At 44.6% G+C, this 25,180-nt stretch overlaps 1 protein-coding gene and 1 long non-coding RNA gene across 3 annotated transcripts in view; one reads left to right on the forward strand and one right to left on the reverse strand.

Moving 5' to 3' along the window:
- Positions 1–17,771, forward strand: part of LOC116842135 — a 43,474-nt gene extending 25,703 nt beyond the window's left edge. Inside the window, exon 5 of one of the 2 annotated variants that reach the window (XR_004377678.1) lies at positions 17,229–17,771. This is a non-coding gene — a long non-coding RNA (uncharacterized LOC116842135). Of the gene's footprint in view, positions 1–4,913; positions 7,290–17,228 lie in introns of those variants that run through there. The other variant, XR_004377679.1, reaches the window with a different exon arrangement.
- LOC116842134 (ATPase family AAA domain-containing protein 1-B-like) overlaps positions 1–25,180 on the reverse strand; it is a 188,467-nt gene that overhangs the window by 30,139 nt on the left and 133,148 nt on the right.

Here is a 25,180-nt window from a genome sequence, read left to right on the forward strand (position 1 = left end):
GATGGCGGGATAGTGAGAGTGGTGCGATTACCGATTTACCGATTTGTAACTGTCATCGCGGCAGAGTCGAGTGACAGTTCGTGCGTACGAAAATGGGGTTATAACGAGGTTATATTTTTAATGTATATAATAGTTTTAAAAGTTGCGAAGTATGATACTCTTTGCGATACTCTTGGGGATACTTTTGGCGACACTTTTGGCGACACTTTTGGGGACACTTTTGGCGACACTTTTGGCGACACTTTTGCCGACACTTTTGTCGATACTTTTGCCGACACTTTTGCCGGCACTTTTCGCGACACTTTTCGCGTAAGTTATTATAATTTTTTTAACATTATTGTATTTCTTTAATTATTTTATTTTTTATTTAATAATATATTATTAAATATACCAATAATATAAGTATGTTGATTTTTTTATTGATATTAACTGCTGTATAGGTATCATTAAAATAAGAGAACTGTTTGTCTATAAAAAAGGCACGCCAAGGGCTTTTTGTATAAGTTATTATAATTTTTTTTAATATTATTGTATTTCTCTTATTATTTTATTTTTTATTTAATAATATATTAATAATATTTAATTTATATTATATTATATTAATAATATATTAATAATATTTAATTTATAAATATATTATATAATCAAAACCATATATGTTTATAAAATTAAAAAATCATTCGCACTTGATGAATGTAATAATTGATATCATTTCTTTTGTAGAGAGTATATAAAACTGTCTTGTATTTTTCAATAGAGTAATGCTAACGCGCATACACTTGGCTTTTTTTACTATTTTGTGATAGAATTTACGAAACTACGGCATTAGAGCACATCGGCGCGAGCGAGCGAGTTCGACTCGCATAATGCGATGCCCGTCTCTCTTCTCTCGAGTGCGGGTCTCGCGAGGAGCCTCGAGAGGAGGACGGATCGAGCGAAATTTGAATAAAAATACCGTCTCGGCCGGTCCGAGGGATCCCCCGGGGAAGGCAAAATAAAACTTGGCGTCAGTCTTCCCCCCTTCCGCTCTGGGGGAGGAGGAGTAGGCAGGCGGCAAGTGTCGAGGGAGGAACGCGGGGCACTACTGTACGATGTTCTCCACCGGTGAGAATACGCCAGTCGAGTAATAGCTAGATTTTCCAATACACGGTACTAGATTCCGGATCACGTATTTCCTACTCCACTTGACTATTCCCTCCCGAACATCGGCCGCCGATCCCGCCGCCTCTTCGAAGCCACCCTCTTCGCTCCGGGAATGGCTGTGCGGATCTTCCCTTTTTTTTTTTGTTCTTTTCTCTCCCTGTGCGAGTATTCTCGTCGCGCTTCCGACGCTAAACGCGACCGGCCAATTTTGCCGAGGGTTGACTTCGTAAATTCGACAATACCAGCGAGCTCCGCACGCGAAATATGAAACGCTTCACTCGAGATGCATAATTAAACGACGGGTAACGTCAGCCTTTCTCGTCGAGAAGCTCCGCGTTATTCATTTACTGGGTACTTTTATTAATTCTCAGATAAGTCAACTTATTTCTTGCGGCAAATAATTGCAACGTATCTCAGGAATACAAGTCAATTTTTCTCGTGAAAATGTTTTATAATGTTCAAGATATATATAATATTTCCACGTATACAGTAGATCGCAAAACGACTTAGACCCAATAAACAGAGATAAAGATAACCCAATAAAGAGAGTGCAACCAATAGTCCAACAAGAGAACGAACTGGTAACATAAAACATAAGTTCTCTCATTGGACTATCGGTTATGCTCTGAAGTTTATCATGTTCATGTGTATGCATGATGAAAATAATGGTTTTCAAATGTTCTGTTAATGAAACAAATTATTAATTTTCTTAGTTGCTGCAAAAAAACGCTAATGATTGTCAAAAATTGTGAAGGGGATAGGAGGATACACGGAAAATTGTAAATAATTAAAACGCGAAAGTAATAATTTAAACGCGTGAAATGACGTGACTTTAGCCGAACTGACGCAGTATATCGGATATTAATTAAAGAGACAAATCAATCTCAACAGAATAAAAATTCTGCCCGAAACAAAAGCTCGAATTGAGAGACATAAAACGTCCGTGTGAGTCAGTCCGTTCGCTTTCGTCAACGGATGCCGTCGCGACGCCATCCTGCCTCAGGCCCGACGTCGTAACGCAACGTCGACGTTGACGGTCATTCCGGTTCGCGTCTCCCATCCTCCCTCGAAGCTGTTACGCTTCGTAAACACCGGGGAGACCATCCTCGGCGTCGTCTTGCGCGCGTCCACGATGCGACTAAACGCCCGTTAATTCGCCGGTCCAGCTCGTGTTTCCTCGCCGACGGCGACGCGCGTAACGTACGTACACACAATTGTACAAACGACACTGTCTTTATACTTAAACTGCAGCCATTTAGCGGTTGCAATTACCCGTACACGCGTTCTGTAATTCGCGCCGCGGTCTCCGATGATTGCGTCACAGCTGCAGTTAGTTAGCCGGGCCACCATGTCGTTATCGCGCAGAAAGATTCGCGCAAATTTAGAGTTGACCGATATTTATATTTCTAATCATTCACTTGTGTATTCATTTGATATACACGTTGCGAAACGAGACGAATTAAAAAGATCAATTGCAAATCACAAATGATAATTCAAATTTTGATGTACTAAAAAGAGAGGCCGAATCAAGAGGCGTCTGAAAATGCCTGGGAAATCTTCAAGCCTTCTCAGATAGATAAATGCAAATTTGGTGATAACTTCATCAGGCCATTCGTAAAGCTCGCGTCCCTTATAAGTGGTTCGTGTAGCGCTCGTATTTATCGCATAGAATGACGAAATAGAATTGCAAATGAAATGGGAGAAAGATGCTCTGAATTTATACGGAACAATATGTTATGTAGAATATGATATGAAAGCCTGAGTGTAACTTTCAGCTTTGTGGCTACATCAATGTAACACAACATTTACATTTACACTGTGTGATTTAATTATTAACTTAATACGATATATTTGATTGATAAATCTGATTTAAAACACTGCAGAACTTACATCATTGATTGCTTCGTGTTATGATAATCATGAAAGTCTGGGTTCACATTAGATGCATGTAGTCTACAGATGTTAAAGTCTATGTAAGATAAAACATTCAACTTTTTTATTTCCCTTAGCCCTTGACACTCTAAAAAAGTTTGATTTTCCTTGTGACCAATGGCGGTTGTTCATAGTTTTAGTTGTGAAGTTCTTCCTTGGAATTATTGAATGCAAGCAATGCTGGTCGCATGAAAAACCAGGTTTAAAGTATTAATGGCGGTATTAATCGTTTTTTGTAACATATATATAGTCTATTTTTTATACAGTATATAATTTCCAAAAAAAAATATACATCCTAGCAAAATTTACATTCACAGCGATAGATTAGGAAGATAAAAAATACACGCGCCTACTGAAGGGTTAAATAAGTCTTAAATAGAATCGTCTACATCATACGAGATCATCTCGATACGTATTCGAATTGTCTCTCCCTTCCTGCCGTGCGTAACTACGGGCTTCCAACAAACGAGGTCACAAGGGGTTGACTCGACACCTCGGGGACCGAGGCGTATCTGTCGCGGAAGCGACCTTTGAATCGTATCGTCCGCGATCGTTGTCCTTCGGCGTCCGGCCGCTCATTGTCGAGCGTCGTACATGGGGACGGTCACAACGGTGGGCGGAACGGCGCTTTATCGCGAGCTGGTGTCGAGTTTATATCCCGATCGCGTCGGGAACGGCGTCCGGGACGGGCGCCACGTACCGGACATAACGGCGGACGGTATTACGACAGGACGAGTATGCTAGCTGCAGCCAGAGCGGAGCCAGGGACCGTTTCCCTTTCTCTCTCTCTCTCTCTCTCCCTCCTGTTTCTCTCTTTCCCTCATTCTCTCGTTCTCTCATTCCCTCGGCTTCTTCTCCGCGCGTGGGAGAAACGGCGTTATAGGAGAAACGACCCGACGGCGAGGAGAGAAACGGCCGTTCGCGCAGCCTTATCACGTGCGAAATCCCTCTACCGGACTCATCTCACGTGTCCGACCATGCGGCCGCCTCTTCTACTGCCCCCTCGGCGCCTCCGCGGGAGCTCTCGTGTGTGCTCGTGCGCCCACGGTTTATCGTCGAGCCGACGTAAATCCCGAATTTCTCCGACGTTCCCGGGCGCGATACGATAATGCAGAGACGGCGGGCGATGTAGTTCGTTCGCCGAGTGTTGCGCACCGAACGTAATTTATCTTCCTTCGTTGCGCGACGTCCGCGGGACAATCGCGCTACTCCCTCGCGCTAATCGTGAGATAACGATGTCAATTCGGCGCTAAGATATTGGGCGCGGGCGGCTCGTTGCATGTGAATATCATCGACACACGCGAAAGAAATGTGCGAGGGAGCGAACGGCGAAATTACGCGCGAGTAAACACACCGGGGGCTGGGGGAGGGAGACGCGTTTTTGCGCGACCTAATTCCGCGACTGAATTTCGCCGACGTAGTCGCTGTGAACGCAATCGCGCGATTCGCATGTCGATAAACAAAATTAATGACGCAATAAATCGGAACCGTTTATCGGCCGACTTATCTCCCTTTCTCCTCCCTCCCTCCTCTGTCTTTCTCTCTCTTTCCTTTGCTCGCTTGCTCACTCACTCACTTACTCACTCAGTTACTGGGTGTCCCCCTCTCGATTCCATCGAGTGGGCGATAATAAAAAAAAAATCACTGATCGCCTATATAAAAAATAGTACATGGTCGCGGAGAATGCTTGCACGCGAGCGCGGAAGTTCGATAAAAAACGGTCGGTGTGTACATTTTTCCCCTCGGGTATCGATACACCGTCCACGTTGGGGCATACCGCGAGTACGAATGTCCGGGTGGTTGATTGGAATTTTTTAAACTTTGCTTACTTTTTCCAGGCGACAGGCCGGTGTCTCGGATCGAGGTTGACTCGCTAATGCATCTTTCTGTAACGTGACGTTCCTTTCAAACAAAACGCCGACAGCTCCGTCATTTCTCCGTGGTGGGAAGAAATAAGTTCGCAAAAGGGAAGAACATTCCGGGGATAGCGTAATGCTTTGAAAGAAAGGAGATTTCAAAGAAGAGAGAGAGGGAGGGAGAGGGAGAGAGAGGGAGAGAGGGAAAGAGAGAGACAGAGACAGAGAGAGAGAGAGAGAGACAAAGAGAGAAATAATAAAAAGTATCAAACGACGGCAACGCGCTCGCGCTATCTCGAGCCAGCTGAGAATCAACACTCAATCAAGTTTAGACATCCGACCTACTTCCGGCGAACCTGCCGTTCCGACGAGAGCCAAAAGCGCGGCGCCGCTTGCGCCTGCACTGCCTGGAAATTCATCGTCGGCAGCGCGGAACCGGAGAGTTAGCGCGCAATCTTATCGGGCCGTCGCGATCGATTAATATTCCGCGATTGCGACGCGTCCTCTCCATCGTTCCGCCCGAACTACCTCGTCCTCCTCCGCCACGGAGCGTTTCTTTTGTTCTCCTCGACTACGCTCTCTCGTGGAAAAGAAAAGTTCCCGCAGCGATTACGCGCCAGAGAGACACAGGGGAGAGGGGTGGTGCCGGATAACGGGGTGGATAGGGGCCGCGGGGGGCAACGAGAGAGAGAGAGAGAGAGAGAGCGAGAGAGGAGAAGAGCGACGAGAACGATGAGGAGAGCGAGACGGTGAGAGGATGGGAGAGGCTGTGAGACGAGGAAATTGGTTTTGCATTACAAAGCCGGTGGTCCGCGATAATGGGGCACTCCGTAGGCGCAAGTACGCGAGCGCTTATTCGCTATGAATTATCCAATTACATTATTATCCGAGACCCCGCGGTTTCGATCGCGCGCCGCAATGCACCGGGCGGCTCGTTGAGCACGCGGCTGTTCCGCTTTTCGCGCGGAACGAAATTTTCGGGACGGCGCGCAACGCGACGTGACGCGACGTCGCCATCTTCTGTCTGTCTGCCTGGCTGGCTAGCTGGCTACTGGCTGACTACTGGCTGTCTGTCTGTCTGTCTGTCTCGTCGGATACGTTCCGCGAAATACGTAAAGCGCAGCTTGGACAATGGCATTCGGAAATATGAACGCTGCGAGAGGTCACATCGTCGTGTGTATCTCACGTGCGTAAACGTAGACGCGCGTGAACGTAAATGTGAAAAATAATAAACACCTCGCGGATTTGGCAATTTGGGAAAGACGGATGACGGTAATGTCGATTGAAAATCAAGTTTGCAGATTGCGAGAAGATTGCGTTTACTCACGCTATTCTGCGCCTCTAATTTCTTCTTTGGAAAGCTTAACCTGTCGTCATAAAAGAGAGAGAGAGAGAAAGCGAAGAGGGAGGAAGGTCTTCGCCATGCGCGAACGAGGCCTCCCTTTGCTCGCATAATCAATTTCGTTCTCCTCGCATGATCGGCAAACGCAACACGCTCGTCTCTCGCTAACGCAGTCTGGGAATCGGATATGTACGTCGTATAAAAGGTGAAGCGCCTTGGGAGAGACGGTCCCCTTCCCGGGTCGGGACGTGGAGAAACGGTGCGGGGAAAGATGGAAAGAGGAAAGAAGCCGATCCGGACTTTTCAATATCGGGCCAAGACGCGTTCGCTGGACCGTGACAAGCATCGGGGACATAATAAAGTCTGGATAAACGAGCAAGCCATCTCATCGCGACGATAAAGTTCGAAAGTTTCGTCTCTCTTTCGCTCGCTAGCCCGAACTATCGTCTCGTACCCATTTGTCTATAGAAACTGCTGGATACTGGGTGTTCGTTAATTAAGCGCATTTGTCGAGTCACGGACGGTTGTTGAGCTATGAACGGTATGATGGGGAAAGGTAATTCACGGGAACATAAACGGTGATAAGATTTTGCTTCCTGAGCGATTCTACGTAAATCTCAATGCAATCTTTCCTACCATTTAAAACATATCGTTCTACCGTAAAAATTTACGAACACAGCATTTTGGTTAGTTTTCTGCAGGGAAAGAGAGAGAGAGAGAGAGGAGAATATTAACATTATATATGTGTGTGTGTATATATATATATATATATCTTTTAATGAGATTCCTAATTAGTATCGTAGCGGAACAACCAATTTTGAGACAAATTTGGGTATTCTGATTAGAATCTATATTATATCTCTAGGAAAATTTTGGGAAATTTCTATACGGAATAATAATCATGTCTAAAAATGTATTGATGTAAATATGTATTCATATTATTTAAAGTAATATATTAATAAATGTCGGAGGATGTCGGGAAAAATCAGTGCAAAATATAATAAGGGAACAGGAAAAGGGTGCGAGTGAGATTTAAAAAAGAGAAAAAAAGAAAGAACCGGAGCGAGAAAGAGGGGAGAGAGAGAGAGAGAGAGAGAGAGAGAGAGAGAGAGAGAGAGAGAGAGAGGAGCGCGCGATCAATTCCATCGGCCATCCTTTGAAAAATCATACTCTATATGCACCATCGTCCTTTCCGCGGGATATTTGCCGCTTCGTTGGTTCCGTTTGATGAACGGATTCCCCGCTGGATGCCGGAGAATATACGCGGGAGGAAAATAATAAAAAAATAGCTTTCGTGGTGAACTCGTCCGGAATCGCGCCGCCGGACTGCCGATATTTTCAGCGTCGGCGCTTGAACGGGAACGACGGGCGAACGAGCTGCTCGAGTATATGCACGGTTATCGTTATCGTGCGAGCTTTGTCATTTTACGATATTACGCGATACACTGCGCAAAGTCGATGCAAATACGCGGCGTGCGCTCAAAATTTCGAAATACGTAAAAAGCGTTTCCGTGCGGACATATTCGCAGATTTTCTATATATTAATATGACATATAAAATAATTTATAATTAATTCGAGCGAGTCGATGCCCGCACGCTCCGTAACCGTCATAGTTTAATGAATCCATGCCGCGTAACTTTCCCCGTCGCCGTGCATTATGCGATGCAGCTGTTGGCCCTAGCTTTCCTCACATTTGTTACACGTCGACCCTTTACGATGTAACGTTATCACGGCCAACAGCCAGCTCTATGCATAAGACAGCTTGTATCGAATACGACTAACGCGCGATTCGAAACAGCGCAACATGCATCAAATGCATGTTGCACACGAGTTGCGCATCGATTTTGACAGAGATTCATGTTCAATACGTGTTGCGTCTCTCGAGTCGCGCCGCGGATTTTACACCGCGTCGCTTTGGAGTTTTGCATGCTCGGAGGACGCGTTTCGGATCGCGTATCGTGCGAATAAGACATGTCTTCTATCGTAAAAATTCATCGGTTCTATCTGCACACTCTTCCCCCCTTTACTTTTCTCTTTTCCTCTCTCCGTCTGTTTCTGAAAAGCAAAGCTTAGTCGTTAGGATGTGCGTCATTTCGGACTGTTTTCATTTTCACCTTTTTTTACATTACTAGTGATTTTGTCAATTTTTATATAATACTAAATATTTTTTTACATCTTATTTGCAAATGAGAATTTAATATATTCAAAGTATACCGCACTTAAAGAAAGAGACTTGGTGGTGGCAATTCTATAAAGTATAATAACTAAAGTCACTGTACACACACTCACTAGGTGTGAGGAAAAATATCTGAGAAACAAAAACTTTATTTTTGGTGGGTTCTAATAACAAACATATTTATTTATATTAATATAAAATATTTTCCAAAGAATTGGCTTAAATTCTATTTAAATAAAACAATTTAAATTTAGATAAATATATCATTAATACCTATCGAACAAATATATTTTATTTTTTAGATATTTTCTCTTTCACAGTGTGGTAATTGTGTAGTTCTCGTGACCGTACAACTTTGGTTGCAATAATTCTACAAAACAATTTGTTAAACTATATATATTAATTTCACACACTAAACTCGTATAACTGTCACCTACATAGGGTGTCACACAGTTGATAACATACCCGTACTGTGCATGTAGAATTTATCAAACTAAACATACAATTCTTCTACCATTTCGCAAACACGAAAAATTTTAAGTTATTAATTAAAGAGGATTTATAGTTTCAAGAAGATTGATGATAGTCGCGCATGATTATGCACTAATCCTTTTTAATCAATAACTAAAAATCTACATAGTTATTTGTAAAAGGATAGAGGACTTTTTTGTTCAGTTTGATTTGATGCACAAGCACACAACAGAGGTCACTATCGCGGCTCATTTACATTTTGTTTGAATTTTAATCTGCACTGTCTTAAAGTGAATCAGTGAATAGTCACTGATATCAGTTACGAATATAGCACTTTCAGTGCTATATTTATAACTGCAATCAGTGTATATTCACTGTTTTCAGTGATGTTTGATTGATTCATTTCAAGAGAGAGCATACAGCAGATTAATTAATTGTCAGACACCCTGTACTGTTGCCATTATCATGTTCTTTCCTGCAAGTGTTTATGTGTTTGCGAGAGTTTCAGTCCAAAGTGCTTGACAAATAACGCTTTCTCTCTCTCTCTCTCTCTCTCCCCCTGCCGTTCTCTCACTTACCCTCTTGCAAAAAATTCATTATCTCTCAGCCGAATCGATTCTGTCCTGTTAAGCGCGATAAATGCGCTCGCTTTCGCCGATGGCCACTTTTAGTCGGCGATTAGTCGCGGACGGCTATATTTACCAGACGTGCTAAAGTGCGTGCAGCCGCGGTAAACACGCATTACGTCGCGATGGAGAGCGCGACGAGGCCCCGGGATCCCCCAGAGTGGCCGCTGAGTGTCGAGCCGTGTTCACGGCGAGATCGGTTCCCATCGCGCTAACGCTACACCACGCGGTTTTAGCATAAATATCGCGTCCCGGGACTTCCGCCGCGAGTTTCGGCTCTCTCGGCCGGACGGCATTTCGCTTTTTCCACTCCATTACGGCGTAAATCTTTCAGCGCAACGCGGCCTTTTTTCTGTCCCCGCACCCGATTTATTTTCGGGGGCAAAAAAAAGAGAGAGAGAAGCGAAGCGTCGCGGGGTTCACGCACAATCTGGATAAACAAGCGTCGGGGCGATAAATTCGGACTTCGCGATCATTATCGTGATTTTTGTTGCAATTATATGCAAATTGAATCACATCGCGCGCGTGCAAATGTCGTTCTCTGAACATTTGCGGTAGAACAAATTTTTATTCGAGCGCGCGATCGCTCGCGAGCGGCTGATTTTATTTTCGCGAACGTACATCTATACGCACACGAGAGCGTGTTGGTGTTTTCGTGCTGGCGTAACCGCAGCTTACTCGTCGGCGGCACGAACGGCGCAGCTCGCCGCAGTGCTCTTATTACCATCCTATATCTAAATTAAGAGAACGTTAAGGAAGCGCATGTAGCACGGCGTCGTTTGCGGATACTCCACGGGATGCACGTAAGTCGGGCTCGAAAGAATTGTAGTCGCGCGAATACGACGATAAATAAATTAAGTCGGTCTAATTGACAAATCGCTAATCCTACGAGCAATTACGGCCCGAAATGGTAACAAATGCCAGCAATAACGCTGTCCGACCGACATCGAACGAAAATACGGAGATCCCTCTCGCCGTATTATTACTGCGAAGATCTTTACTCGTTTACCACGTATATACAGGGTGTTTTGGTGTCCGACCGTTCGTATACTCTCGTTAAGCTGAACAGAAAAGTCGTTCTACCATTTTGTAAACTGCACGGAGAGAATCTTGTAGCAAAAATTGCTACAGAATCCTGTAACCCAGAAACAGAGCTCGACGTTTTTTTAGTAATTTCTTATCCTTTCAATTTTCACATGCGCTATTTGGGAACTCTGAAATGTGCTAGTAAAAAATTTGCAATGTTCTTATGCTGGGCTGTATGTTGAAATGCGATGAAAAAATCGTTTAAACTGTTAAAACCCTATTAAAAATATGTACACACGACGTCATGGATATCCTGCCACATTCCTTGCATCGAAAGTCACACGATTTACGGCCTTATACGTGAATCAGACTGAAATCACCATAATTAAAGCCATTATAACTAGAGAGTTACTTATGCAATTTTCAATCTCAAGTGTTATGTGCAAGATGGAAAATTGTGTAACTCTCGATGGGAATAGTAGGACATCTCTATGGCGCCATCTTCATAGAAACACATTTACTCCGAATGAAACATTCGCTCATATGAATTCACTTTAAACTTGAATGAGACATTCACTCTTGCGATTGCAAGCGGTAGTATTTTCACTGTTGCTTCGGGTGAAAATATTTTCATTCATTTTGAGTGAGACTCCACTCTCCAAGAAATTTAGTGAGTACGAAGAAAGGAGACTTGTTGTTTCACATATTTATTAATTATACAGACTGTCTCGAATTAAGTCCTCGTGTGCAAGTGGAGCTCGTTATCCTGTGTACACGCGCAACGCACACATATTCATGTGCGCGCACCCCGCGACTCGAATAACCGAGGCGAAAACACATTTTCCGGGTGTCGCAATTTCCGGCGCTGGCTATCCATCGCGACCGGACGCTCGAAATTATGCTTTTCCGAACTTCATTATGGCGAATATGAGAGCCGGGCCGTACTTATCGTCAAACTTTTCCCGACAATGCGCCTCCTGCTCGGACGAGTCGCCCTGATAAGCCCGTCTGTTTTCCTACCGGAACCCCGTTTTTCCGACCGCGACCCGGCAAGCGCTTTATTGGCCCTTCCGACCAGGCTAATGTAGCGCTGCTGACAAATCAGTGCGGCGAGGGTCCTAAGCAAGAACAACACTCTTCCGTCTGGATCCCTGCGTGCCGTACTTCCCGTCGAAAGAGTGTTTATGGACTCGACGCGATGGCGCCATTCTTCCCGACGAGACGCGGGGCGACTGCCATTGATTTGCAAAGTCGGTGAATGAAAGTGATAGATGCGCGAAGACCGTGCAGGAAATGTTGTACAAAGGGTGGACGGATATTCTGTTGTTTCTCCATGATGGGTTCTTCGCTGAATCGTAAATAGATGTTTTGTCCGAGTTCAGACTAATTAACTGAGAATATAAATACGAATTAATACGAATAAATACGAATAAATATGAATAAAGCAAACAGTGAAATAAATCGAGAGATTTAAATAAGTGCATTTCGTGAACATAGTGTCTCTCTGCACACAAGGTCATAGAGGCCGTTAATTACACCGTCACGAGCACAAAAAGTTAGATTTGATACAACCTGTAACAAATTTGCGTGTTATAGATTTTGCAGTGAAGTTTTACTTCCACTGGTCACAATCAGTGAGAAATAAGACAGACCAAGACAGAGCAAAGTGGGAGTGTTTTTATTAAAAATCAACGAACACTCACCGATCATGAAGTAGTTCTTCTACTGATTCGATCAGAAACATTTTTATCGATTCACTGTGAGAGAGTAAACTAAACAAAATAACTGAACAAAACGAGTAACTAAACAAAGAGACTAAACAAGATGCGAGTAGTATCGTAATGCTAGTCTCCTGTGATCACTCAGCGTGTTAATAAAAAGAAAAGAAAAGTGAAAGTGTTCGATAAAAAGAGTTTTTGACTTTCATTTCATTCAATATTTGACTTTCACGATCCGACCTCGTCCGCTTGTTCTCTCAATCGTCGAAGAAACTCTCCTATAGCCCTATTCTGTAACTCATTATTGGAGTTAACGATTATTGGAGATTCGTTATCGTTGCGCAGCTTTTCTACGGTATACAAAAGCTGCGCAACGATAACGAAACTGTTAACTCCAATACTGAATTACAGAACAGGGCTGCTGCGCGCAAATAATGACGATCCCGATACATCCCGCGTGTGCACGTACGATGCCGGCCGGCGTGGTCTCTGCTTGGTGCATCGCATATGTCTGGCCTGTTTCGCCCATATTTCACTGGCTCCGTGATCCCCCGGTGTATATCGTGGAAGTCCGCGGTGCAAGCAGTTCATCGACACCGGCGTGTCTTGCGAAGGGGTCCGTCGGAGCAAGAGCAAGAGCCAGAGCTAAAGTAACAGCGGGCGACTCGCGGCAAGAATCGTAAAACGCGCGTCTGCAAACCGCGTCTGCACACACACACACACACACACTCTTTCTCTCTCTTCCTCTCTTTCAGCATCGATGATAGCCTTTTATTCGACGAAGCCGCGGAAACGAGGATAAGTCCGGCATCGAGCTTCGATGGGAAAAGGCTCTCGCGAAATTGAACGTCGTCTGACAGGGGCGCATCGCGAGGGGTGGCTCCGCGTGCCTTTTCTTTGAGCGCTCGGCCGCTCTCAAGTGGGAAAGAGAAGTTGAGCGGCCACTTCTAACGACACGCTGATATCGCACTCGAACACAAAAGACACGCGGGACTACGTCGCAGGAGATCGTCGCCTGTTGGTTTAGGATTGTAAGGACGTTATCGATACACACCCGTCAGGAGTTTCTTCTGGGGTCTCGGGAGTTACGAGGGTGGAACAATATTTTCATTCGACATTTAGATTAGAATCTGGCGACGACGAGGAGTTTAATTCCGACGGTCGTCGTCCCCGGGGAGATCTTCTGGGTTCGTCCCTGCGCCGGAGGGTTAGCGAGAACTTTCTGTACTTTCTCTCTCCCTTCCCCCTCTCCCCTTTCCTCGAGTGCTCCTGGGAGGAGTGCCGGACCGCTGATAACGATAAGAACAACCGCGCGCCGCGTTTACAGTCGTATTCATGAGAGACACGTGGATCCGTTGGAAAAACGCGGATAACCGGTTAGCATTGTCCGACGGGGTCAGGATTCAATCTATTCGGGTGAACTCGCGAGACTTCCGACGTCGGCACATAACCGATCGACGAGAGAATCGGAATTTTCCAACACAAATATCCAATCCCTTTATTTTTCTCTTTCTTCTCTCTCTCTCTCTCCCACGTTTAATTTTTTCTTTCTCCGACTCATTCTGAAGTAAATAATTTACTTCTTTATCGCGTTGCAACGGGGACGTATATTTATATCGCCGCGATGGGGAAAGGGGGGCGGACGAAGCAACGCAACTATGGTTCTGGCGACCGATTGGATGGTGAATATATACAGCGGGATGGAGAGCTCTGTTTACTATGTAAAGCACTGTACTCGATTACGAGAACGCTGATGCTCTTTCACCGCGAGCTTCCGCCCGCGATGTATTTCCCGAGTTATTCTCTCTGGATTCATCGACTCATCGTATATACAAAGGGTGTCCGGCAACTCTCGCGGCGCGGTCGCGGTGTGCAAGTGGAACGCGTCAACCTGAGCAAAAGATCCTCTACTATTTTTCGAACAATCACGTAAATTTCCGAGATGTTAATGGAAAAAAATTGATCGAACCATGTTACAACCTACGTTGTAGGACGAGTTCTGTGCGCGCGAAATCTCATCGGAAATGGCTGAAACGCGACTACTTCTCAGCGACACGACACGCTCGCGGTACGTTGAGATGCGTATAATTGTCTATACGACGATCGCATTATTACTTTACCTTCAGCTGTCAGCTGATATCTATCTGTGCTAGGAAGCAGTCGCGTTTCAGTCATTTTCGATGAGATCTTGTGAGCCCGTGTCACAACATCTCGCGCGTTCTGGCTCGTCAAACTTTCTCATTAATATCTCGAAATTTTACGTGGTTGTTTAAAAACTAGTAGGGATACTTTTGTTCAGCTTAATATGTTCTATATTTGCACACCATGGCTACGCTGCAACTTGCTGGACATCTTGTATATACATATATACAAGACGATTGTTGTTATCTCGGACACGTTCTCTTTTTCTTCTCTCTCTCTCTCTGTGCCTTTCTTTCTCTCATTCTCGCTTCTTCTCTCACTCTCGAGTAAATTCGCGGGAAATTTTAGGGGCCACGCTCACGGGTGCGCTTTATTGAGTTTCAACCCGTCGCGCGATTCTTATCGTTCTTTTTTACGATCGCCGTCGAAGAATGACGGTAGCCGCAGCGATTAGCGGCCCAACCGCGTCGCATACGTTTCCGTGGATTTAACTTTAATCGGCAACCCGCATGACTCAAGACAAGCCTCAGGATCCCGGACAAACTTTTCGATCCCGCGAAATACACAAGGAACGTCAACGGGGCGACACCCTATGATCCTTCGGGACCTCCTTGCCTGTCTGCCTGCTTACCTACTCGTTGAGGTGTACCGAGTTTCGGAGGATTATCAAGCTGCGAAGGATTATCCGGCCACCTGGAGAAATGGCTGATGTGACTTAACGTGACACCGAACCTTCCACCGTGGCCGCAGTGGTTAAGACGGATTTCAATATTTGATCGTTGGACTTCTCTTTCGGTTCGAGAAGCTCCGGAGTCGAAATTATAGTTCTACCTTCCATCACAATCTTTTAATAGCTAAAGGATCAATATATGCTTAATACACGTGGAAACTGAAGTTCTACTTGGCGTCTCTAAATGACAGAGAACGCATAAAATACCACTTTTAGATTCTAAAAAGAATCTCCCAGCAAAGTTGGCACAAGAGAAAGAAATTTTTAATGAAGTCTTCATAACGAACGAACCATTTTGGTTGAATGACACATAATTTCTGTAGTTTCTATGACCCAACTTTGTGTGTGATTCTAATAATCAGAAATTTTATTTCCTTCAATTAAAACGCATTGTTTCAACCACAAACTCACGTTAATATTATATAACCGAACCTTTTTCTCCTTGTAGGTTAAATAAAATCGAAACAGATTGGTATACACTTCAGGATTAAATTAAATGGAATATATTGTAGTTGAAAGTTGGATCAAAATCTCGACTTGATCTCTTCTTCCGTGATATCCGATAACATTGTATCTGCACAGTGAAATAATTATTCCAAACGTAGACCCGAGACCGCGCATGAATATCGGCGCGATTTTAATCTCTCGTTATATTTCCCGTGGAGTATCAATCTATTCTTGATCCAAGCGCACACAATTAACCGCACAATTAAATATAAATTTTAATTTAATATCAAGCGCGCAACGCGCGTGTCATAATGATCGCGACATTCCAGCTATATCTTGACGAATTTGCCCACCCCTTACCGCGCAAAGCAACAGCATCCTACGGCAAAATCGCTATTCTTCTTCCCGACACGCGTCACGTAATCCTACATCCTGACAGGTCGATGCGTCCGGTTGTTTCGGAATCGGAGAAAGGACGATGAGAATCGAAATCGACAAATATTGTCGGCACGTACGGCCGGCGATAAGTCGACTTACCCCCATATATTTTTCCCAAGAGAGAGAGAAAGAGAAAGATCGAGGAGGGGAGAGCGACAGTCCACGAAAATGCTGGGTTCGCGAGAACGACGGGATTGCCGAGAAGGAGGAACGCGGATCCGCGTTTTTGCAGTCATTCGTCGAAGACGTGAGTAAATATTGATGCGTGAGCCGATCGTTTCCGGGATAAACGAGCCGGCGGATGTCGATTGCGTTCCACTGTAAATATATATATATATATATATATATATATATATATATATATAGAGAGAGAGAGAGAGAGAGAGAGAGAGAGAGAGAGAGAGAGGGAGGGAGGGAGGGAGAGGAACGTCCAGGTGGCTTTATGACTACGATGTCACCGTGTGCGGGATGTCCCGGCTATATCCTGACGCGGCATTCTTTCCCGTACATTCCGCGCCTTATTGGATATAGATTATTCTTTAAAACGCGCGTAAGCGATCCCGAGAGCCAGGAAACTTTCCATTGGATTCCGGCGTATTTTAAACGAAATTAAGTTTACGTAAGATTTTAATTCGTTACTCGCGAGCTAAGCTCCTCGGGAAAGCGCTGTCAGCGGATAAAGAGAAGCGGCGCCCGTTCTAACTCGCGAGTAAAAAGGCAAGGAAGAAAATAAAAATGAAGGAGCACGCTGGAAATTCGATTATATATGGCGCCGGGGAATGTTTAAATTATTCAAATATCTCCCTTCTTGTGCGATTCACGGCCGATTCTCGGCGCGAAAATCAATGGCAATGACGGCTTATTGATGGAACGCGTCAGAGAGCTCTCCCTCCCTCCTTTCCTCGCGCTCTTCTTGTCTCTCTTTTTCCCGTGTGTTTAACCTGAATATTGGATATCAATAACAACAGCCGAGACTGGCATCGAGAGCTTTTGTTTGTCCACTTCATTCGCGAATGGATATGGATAGCCACGGCGACGCTGTTCCTTGCCAGATTACAATACGGGATGTACGTGTCGGGTGACACGCGTAGCGAGAATCGACGAGAAAATTCGCCCTTCTCCAATTCTCCCAATACCCTCTACATGAGATAATAAAAAACGCTCAGTTATTTTGTTGCAGTTTCAGCCGCTCAACTTCGTCGAGCCAGCGATTTTAACGGGCTGCCTTCGTTAGTCTTTTTACTTTATATAACAAATGCGCGCGCGATAATTACGTGTGCTCTGTACATTGCGAGCGATAACTTGCCGACGGGAGTCGAAAATGAACGCTCATCGGATGAGGGCGATCGACGGGAACGGGACTCGGAGCACCAGCTTGGAAACAGGCGTAGTCTGGGCCGCGAGTGTGAGTTTGCGATAACTTTCCCGAATAACTGCCAAACGGCCGAATGAACGAAGGAAGCGACTCGCGGCATTTAGCGTGTCTTCGAGTTGTCGCCTGCAAGACGAAATTGACTGACGATCGATCGGGAAGTGTGATCTGATTCGCTTGATAATAAACGATGTGTGAACTGTCAACTTCGTTTAACCCCTTCGATCCTGTCATATATCAAAGCTGTGTCATAGATTTCAAGATCAGGTTAACGCGGATATTGTTCATGTATTTTCTACGCGATATATTTTCTACAATCGTTTTCTACGTAGACATTGTGAATTATCTAGAATATTCCATCTAGAATTGTATATTAAAATATATAAAAAGGATCAATTAAAAATTAATTAATTATATTAAAAGATTAATTTAAATAAAAATTAATTTAAATAAAAAGATAAAATATCTATTTTTAATATTAATTACAAACGTAAAAAGAATTGAAATTGTAAAAGATTTCATTTTATCATGTGATTATCAGATTTAACTCTGTGCGTATGCGTGTGTGTAAATGAAAAAATTCCATCAGACAATTTTATCAAGTCTAACTTGTTTAGAAAGTAACGTTCATAAGTTTACACCAAAATTCTAAAGGTCTAAAACAAAAATATAAAATGTCCTTAATTAATTTTTTAGCAAGTTATACGTTCTTTAAATCACACCCACGTACTCATCGTCTACATAGATGATATTTCATACACAGGTTACATTTTGTCTACATTTAGACATATAATATCATAATTTACGCATAAACACCCAACTCTGATATGTATAGTGCACAGTGAGTTAATATTTTTTTGTTTTGTTAAAGAGTATCGTTTACGTTACTTTTCCACAAGTAAGAACATATTTGGAATTCTCAAAAAGGAGTGGAACAGCAGGGACTAGACGTCATCGCGCGACCGGCGCGCGCCTGGGAGAAATCCGGAATATCTTGGAGAATATGTAATTCTCGCGAACTCGAGCGGAAGAAATCCGGTTCACGGAGATTACGGCGATTTTAATGAAGCACAGACGCGATCTGCGACGACGGGTTCCCGTCTCGCGAAAGTCGATCGCGCCGTCGACGCGTCGCTCTCGTTACTCAAGCGTTTAATTCGACTCGATTTCCGAAAAGTCCGAGCTACACGCGCGCGCGCGATAACGTGAGAAGGCAATAATTTATCCTCGCCGTTGCGGGGCAAGCAAGGACTGCCGCCAACTTCTGTAAGAATACGGCATACGCCTCGTTCAGCAGTCGCTCGGCTAGACGAGTAGACAATGTGGCAAAAGGCGAGCTCGCGATAAACCCGCTGCCACGTTGTAGACAAACAACCGCTGCTCCAGCGATATATCACACGGTCGAGTCGTAAACGCGTCGCTCTGCGCGCAACTTTCGCAAAAACGGCGAACGCCCGGCGAAATGTCTCGGAGTCGACAATGACGGTGGCGACTGCGGATGGTAGTGTTGGTAGAGGATCGTCCCGTGCTATACGTTTGCATCGTCCAAGTTCATAATGAATCGCGGTGATAGCGGTGGGCCGTCTGTCCGTCCGTCCGTCCGTCCGTCCGTCTGTCTGTCTGTCTGTCTGTCTGTCTGTCTGGTTGTCTGGCTGGCTGGAGCTCGCCGGCGCGGCTCTCGCGTGGAGTTAACTCAGTTAACCGGGAACTTTGATCTGCGATTCCGAATGGTCCGAGTTCGCGAAGCACGCCATTACGAGCGCCAATGGCGAGAATCAATATTTAAATTTCGAACAGGCGGCCAGTGGTGGATGATGCGGAGAAACGCGAGATGAAACGCGTCGGGTTTATTCGCGGGCTCCGGGTCGGCCGCGTATTTTCTGCCGGTAGAATGGAGCAAAGAGAGAGAGGGAGAGAGACAGAAAGAGTAGTTTGCTCGCGGGTAGGGGTGGGGGATCAAAAATTGTAGATTATACGGGCGGAAACACACGGCGACGAGCATCGCGAGGATATTGCACGACGACAAAGGCCGCCAGCTCGGTAATAAAGACGGCGAATTAAGGATCCCGGCATGTAAATTGCTGGCTGATATGATTTACCGGCAATTTGAATGAAGAGCGCGCGCGGAGCCATAATGTCGGTTAGCATAGATTTGAATAAATTGCGAGTTACGGCGTCATTAAGCCCGGCGAATTCTTTCCCCGACGCGGCTACTCGCCGAATTCGTCCGCGCGGTTATTATCGAATCGTCCTCGCGCGACGCAGCCCTCAGACACGGACTTGACATGCCTGGACCAGACTGGACCAGAGCGGGACGTGGATCGAGGGACCGCGCGAACTCGCGAAATTTTCATACGTCCGTTAACCGCGGGCGTTAATGTTGCCCGGATGAATTCATATAGGCCGATTATCCGAGTAGCGGATAAAGTCCGTGGATTAACGTGCGCGCCATACGTGGAGCGTGTTATTTATATTATGTATTGGATTTACATCGTATGTAAATCTGGGTCGCAATAATCGGGCAATACGGAGCGAAGCGCGAGTTATACGCGAATGCTCCGCTATTTGTTAACCAGTTAGCGGGCGTATCACAATTTTGTGGAACGCAAAAGGAGAAAAGCGTCGACATGCACACGCGGTGGAAATTGAAAACAGCGAAATGTAATCTTTACCATTTTCCCCTGAAAAATACCTCATGTGCCGCGCGAGCATTTCGACCGTGGCGGATGCCGCGTTCTGGACGTATTGCGACAGCGTTAAGTGTACGCCCTTTTAATCTTAAATTGCGTTTCTTACGTAACGCTCGTACAACGTTTCTTCAATTTGAGAATCAAAGAGGCACATTTAGCGTCTCGCCCAGAATATGACCGTTGGAGGATTAAATCTTTTTTCTTCTAGTGAACTCGTGAAAATTTTCTAACATGAAAGCATAGAGATATTCACTTTTCACGAGTTCCTTCCAGAGGAAAAGATTCTGTCTACTTGATCGTTTCAGAAGGCCGTCATTTCTATGACTTTCTGATAAAAGTGTTTCTTTTAGCTCGCCTATTGCATTTACCATGCGCAGTCACATTGGAGTTTTGTTTCATGTCTTTTCTCTGTTCTAACATCATATCTACAAGCCTTTGTATCTTTCTCTTATTACTGTCGTGTGTCCAAAGAGATTTAGTATCCCAAGCTTGAATAAATCTATCTATCCATCATTTCAGAAAATCGTCGTTTCTATACATGGAGAAGCATCGTTCTAAGAAAAGCGAGATCACTCAATTTATTTTCTTACTTTTAAATAATAGTTTGTCTTCAACAATGTTTTTTTGATAATAGCTTTAAGATACGCTTATCACAAATTTGAAGAAAGTTCATTATCATGTATTCGAAAGAAAAATTTATTCACTTTGCTGGAATATTATAAAACTTTGTCGAAAAAAAGTTGTCTCATTTCTGTGTAAGTGAGGAAACTGAATTTTGTCCTTAATTTAACATTCCTGGTTGCAATGCTAAACTTACTAAGATTTAAAATGTTTTTGGAGTAAATTTGATGCACGTGACTTGTGACAGATTTGCGAATATGTAAACTTATGAGATACTTGAAACAAGTGATATTTACTTTAATGCAGTATATATTTTTTTGAATGTAAAGTAAAAGTATCATCTTTCGGACATGTATCTAATCCTGAATAGTTGTTTTGATTTTTAAATACAAATATTTATATATTTAAAGTTCCAAAATATATAAAACATATTTTTTATGTGGAAAGTTTAAATATTTAAAGCCAAAATAAAATAAGATTATCTGTAGGCTAAATAACAAAATTTGATAATAAAGTTCAGATTAGAGACTGATATAATAAGACTAAAATAATAAGATGATCAAGATTAGGTACGTGTCCGAGTATTGATATTTTTGCATTAACTGCGGTTTTTCGAGACTTTCGAATCGACTCGCCAAAAGAAATTCATCGTATCGTAATTTAGCCTCGCTTCTATACCACGAGTTCTCCCCGGAGGTGTAACCGGCTAATAAAATCGCAGCTCGTCGAGAATCGATCAACTGTTCCCGAGGTACCCACCGTTAGGTGAGTATCCGCAGAGTTAAGAACCATCACGTTTACCCGAAACACGCGCGTCTCTCAACGTGCGATTGGGCCGGACAGATGGAAGCTGATGTTGGCCGTGGCGAGGTGGAATTGTGCGTGGATCAATAAATCGCGCGTGGAACGGCACGACGAGACGGAGACGTCGAATGGGCGAATAAAGGGAAGCTTATGGCTGGGAACGGCCGTGCGCTACGTAGATTTCGACAACGACGACGACGACGACGACGACGACGACGACGACGATGACGACGCCGCTGCCGACGCCGAGAATGGCGCCGCGATGCCGATTTGGCAATTTGTGCAATGGTCTGTTTAAGCTCAGCCCGGTTTAATCCTTCTTACGACTCGTCCCGTAAATCGATTAACCCGTCCAGCCATTGCGAAACTCGGGATTGGAATTCTTCACGTAATACCAATTATCGTCCGATCGGGGGTATCGCGCGCGCGCGCGTAACAATCGGATTAAATTAAGGGCTTGGATCGATTGGATAGACCGACGAAGAGTAAGAGAGAGTGAGAGAGAAAGAAACAGAGAGAGAGAGAGAATATTGGAAAATAAGGATTTTATTTGCACGCTTTCTGTTTTATCGTAAACGCTGAGCGAACGGAAAGAACAGCGGAACGTTACGAGTATTTCCGTATAAAGTCGATCTGTTTTGATCTCGATACGGATTTCCTGGGCGCCGATGATTGATAGCGCGGCAGCATAACGCGGATTATTCGCGAGAGAATAACTTCGTTGCACCGACAGTAATCACGGAGCTCTCGCGTCGAAAGATAGAAATTGAATTGCAAAAGAAGAAGCTTGAGGTGCGCGTTCGCGATCTTTGAAAACCAGAACGACGACGTCGATTACCCCGAGACGTAATTTCGTCCATTACGCGACGTAACAGAGAGAGAAAGAGAGAGAGAGAGAGGGGGGCGAGGGAAAGAGACAGAGAATCAAGCTAACGCCACCGCGCAAACAGCCTCTGGAATATGCTCGTGTAATTTGCTCGCAATAACCAGGCGCTTTGAAACGGTACTCCGCAGCAATTTTCATACATTCGTGTCGTGGCGATCGTCGCCGCAACGTGGAGCACACGTCGCAAACGCCATGTCGTCGCCGGTGCGATTGTCCCGCAGAAATCGTAACGAGTGGCCGCGGTCATTTCGCGGAGCTTAAAAACTAATTAGCCGTGATCCCGGTGTTTTCGCGTCAACTCGGCGCCGCACAAAGGCGCCTTAATGAGCGGAGGATACATATTCGCACCCTCGACGATCGTTAGCGGGATGAAGCTCGCTGCGGTCGCTTCCCGAACACATTCATCCGCCGCTCTAGCCCGAATCAAAGAGAAAGAGACGGAGAGACAGAGAGAGAGAGAATAGAGGGAAGGGGCTAAAAAAACGGGAGGATTTACTCTAAAAAGCATGACCGAACAATAACAGTTGAGGGTATAAAATTTTCCTTGCTTATTAAATAAACATGGACATACGAGAGAAAGAGAGAGAGAGCAAGAGAGATAGAGGCATTTAACGCGGACACCTCGAATAATTTTCAAACCGCACAAAAAACTGTGTAAAAAGTAAACCCCACGCGAAGGCTGCGCGATTCGGGAGAAATGAAATTGAGAGAAATCTCCAGAGTCAATGATGATGACATTCGCTCGCTATCATACGCCACTCTTATGCATATGGCACTTTTGTTTGTTTTCCACGAGCGCGCAGTTTCCGACGTATGCTTCGCTGGGAGAGAGTCGCGTTCGAGATGGTTGTTTCAAGTAATATCGCAGCCAGGTAATATAATCGCACGATAGATACGCAGGAATATGGAATGCATAATTAAAATACGTACGCCATACTTTCCGCGCGTACAGCCCTCTTTCAGGTCGACTCCCCTCAATTGCGGTTTCCGGTTGTACCTGCGGCGGAGCAGAGCCGTGAGCAAAACAGCGCGGCGCGTTGCATTATTACGCGGGGATTCGCTTTTGCAGTCAACAACTACTCGGCTTCGTTAGATTCAACTTCGCCGACGTACGTACCGTACTACACCGTACCATGCTGTACCGTGCCGCCCCCAGGATCGCCCCGATCCTCCACTCCATGCGTTACGTACGCATATCGTGTTCGTTGTTGAATGTACTGATGGAAGTCCGCAACTCCCTTATTCTGTCGCGCGCTTATATATACATACACAAACACACGTCAAATCGCGCGGTGTAATAATCAAAGTTGTTCATTCCTTCTTACTACGGTACGCCCTGAGAAATACCATTCTCTAACGTACAATCACAGTGTTATTCTTCACTGAAATACTTATAACTGATGACTCAGTGTTATAAGTATAGCGCTGCAATCAGTAAAATCTCACTGAAAGGATCATTTGATAGCAACTGTTCTCATTATTCATGTAATTTGCATACGCAGACAGTGCCATTGCACGTAAATTGCACGGAAGCCGTTAATTCCACGAGCACGAACGCGGCAAGTTGAATTTTGTACAGTGCAAAGATAAAAGTACCAATTCCCGGTTGTGTATTTAATTCCGGACGTTCTAATTGTTCCGGTCTTTAAATACGAATATTTCAATTTTTTAATCAGGGAATATATGTATATATGCAACATATGTCTGTACATTTGAGGTTTTTTAAATGGTCTTTAAACATTCATATTTAAAGGCCAAAACAATGAAAATGGCCAGGATTAGATACGCGTCCTAGCGATGTTTGCTGATTTTTTATATTGATGTCTACTTTATCTACTTCTTGCCTGACTTTTGATACTTTTCTCTTATAACGAATTTATATACCACAGATTTTGTAGCGTAATCTTACTTTTACTGCGGTTAAAAGCAGAGAGATATACGACGGAGCATCAAAGTGAGAGTTTACACTGAGAATCAGGGAATATTTATTGATTGTCGATGAAATGCTTCTTTCGCTGATTCAATCGGAAATATTTCTGCTGATTTTCACTTTGAGAGAGTACCGCTTCAACATAAACTGTTCAGCACAGTCTACGAGGTTGAAAGGGGAGGAGCGTATCGACTATAATTACACTTCGAATGTCACGTTTGACAAAGGAGAAACAAAGAACGTGATATGTCACTCTTAAAGTTCGACCGAGAATCTATGATCGCGTCGCGCGTTCAAATTTAATTTGATCCCCTATTTAAAGGAGATACATGGGGATACACGAACGGATACACGAGCCGGATAGATCGGGATTAATCCTGAGAGACAACGCGGCGAGACAGGTCGGCGAGGTGTTACAGTCGATGCCGAATAATAATGCCGTGGCCACGGAAGGTGATGGAAGCGAGCGAGTGAACAAGCTAGTGCACGAGAAGCGAGGAGACGAGAAGCGGAGAGAAGGGAGGGAGAGGGCAGAGCCGAAACTGCTTCATCCGCGTCTACTTCATTTGCATGGGAAAGGACTCGGCGTATCCTCTGACCCAATAATACGCAACTGGCCAGCCAAACGGCCGGAATTCAATTACGCGAACGTAGTCGAATGCGACCGCTAACTCGAGCTCGGAGACAAGTGAAACCTAATAACCAAACAATAGATCCCTCCACGCGCGCGGAGATTCTCAAGGTTCTTCGAAAGAGAGAGAGAGAGAGAGAGAGAGAGAGAGAGAGAGAGAGAGAGAGAGAGAGAGAGAGAGAGATATGTCAGGAAAGA

This window comes from Odontomachus brunneus, unplaced genomic scaffold (assembly GCF_010583005.1).
Source record: "Odontomachus brunneus isolate Ranch 3 - 2012 unplaced genomic scaffold, Obru_v1 Obru_scaffold_021, whole genome shotgun sequence".
Classification (NCBI taxonomy): domain Eukaryota; kingdom Metazoa; phylum Arthropoda; class Insecta; order Hymenoptera; family Formicidae; genus Odontomachus; species Odontomachus brunneus.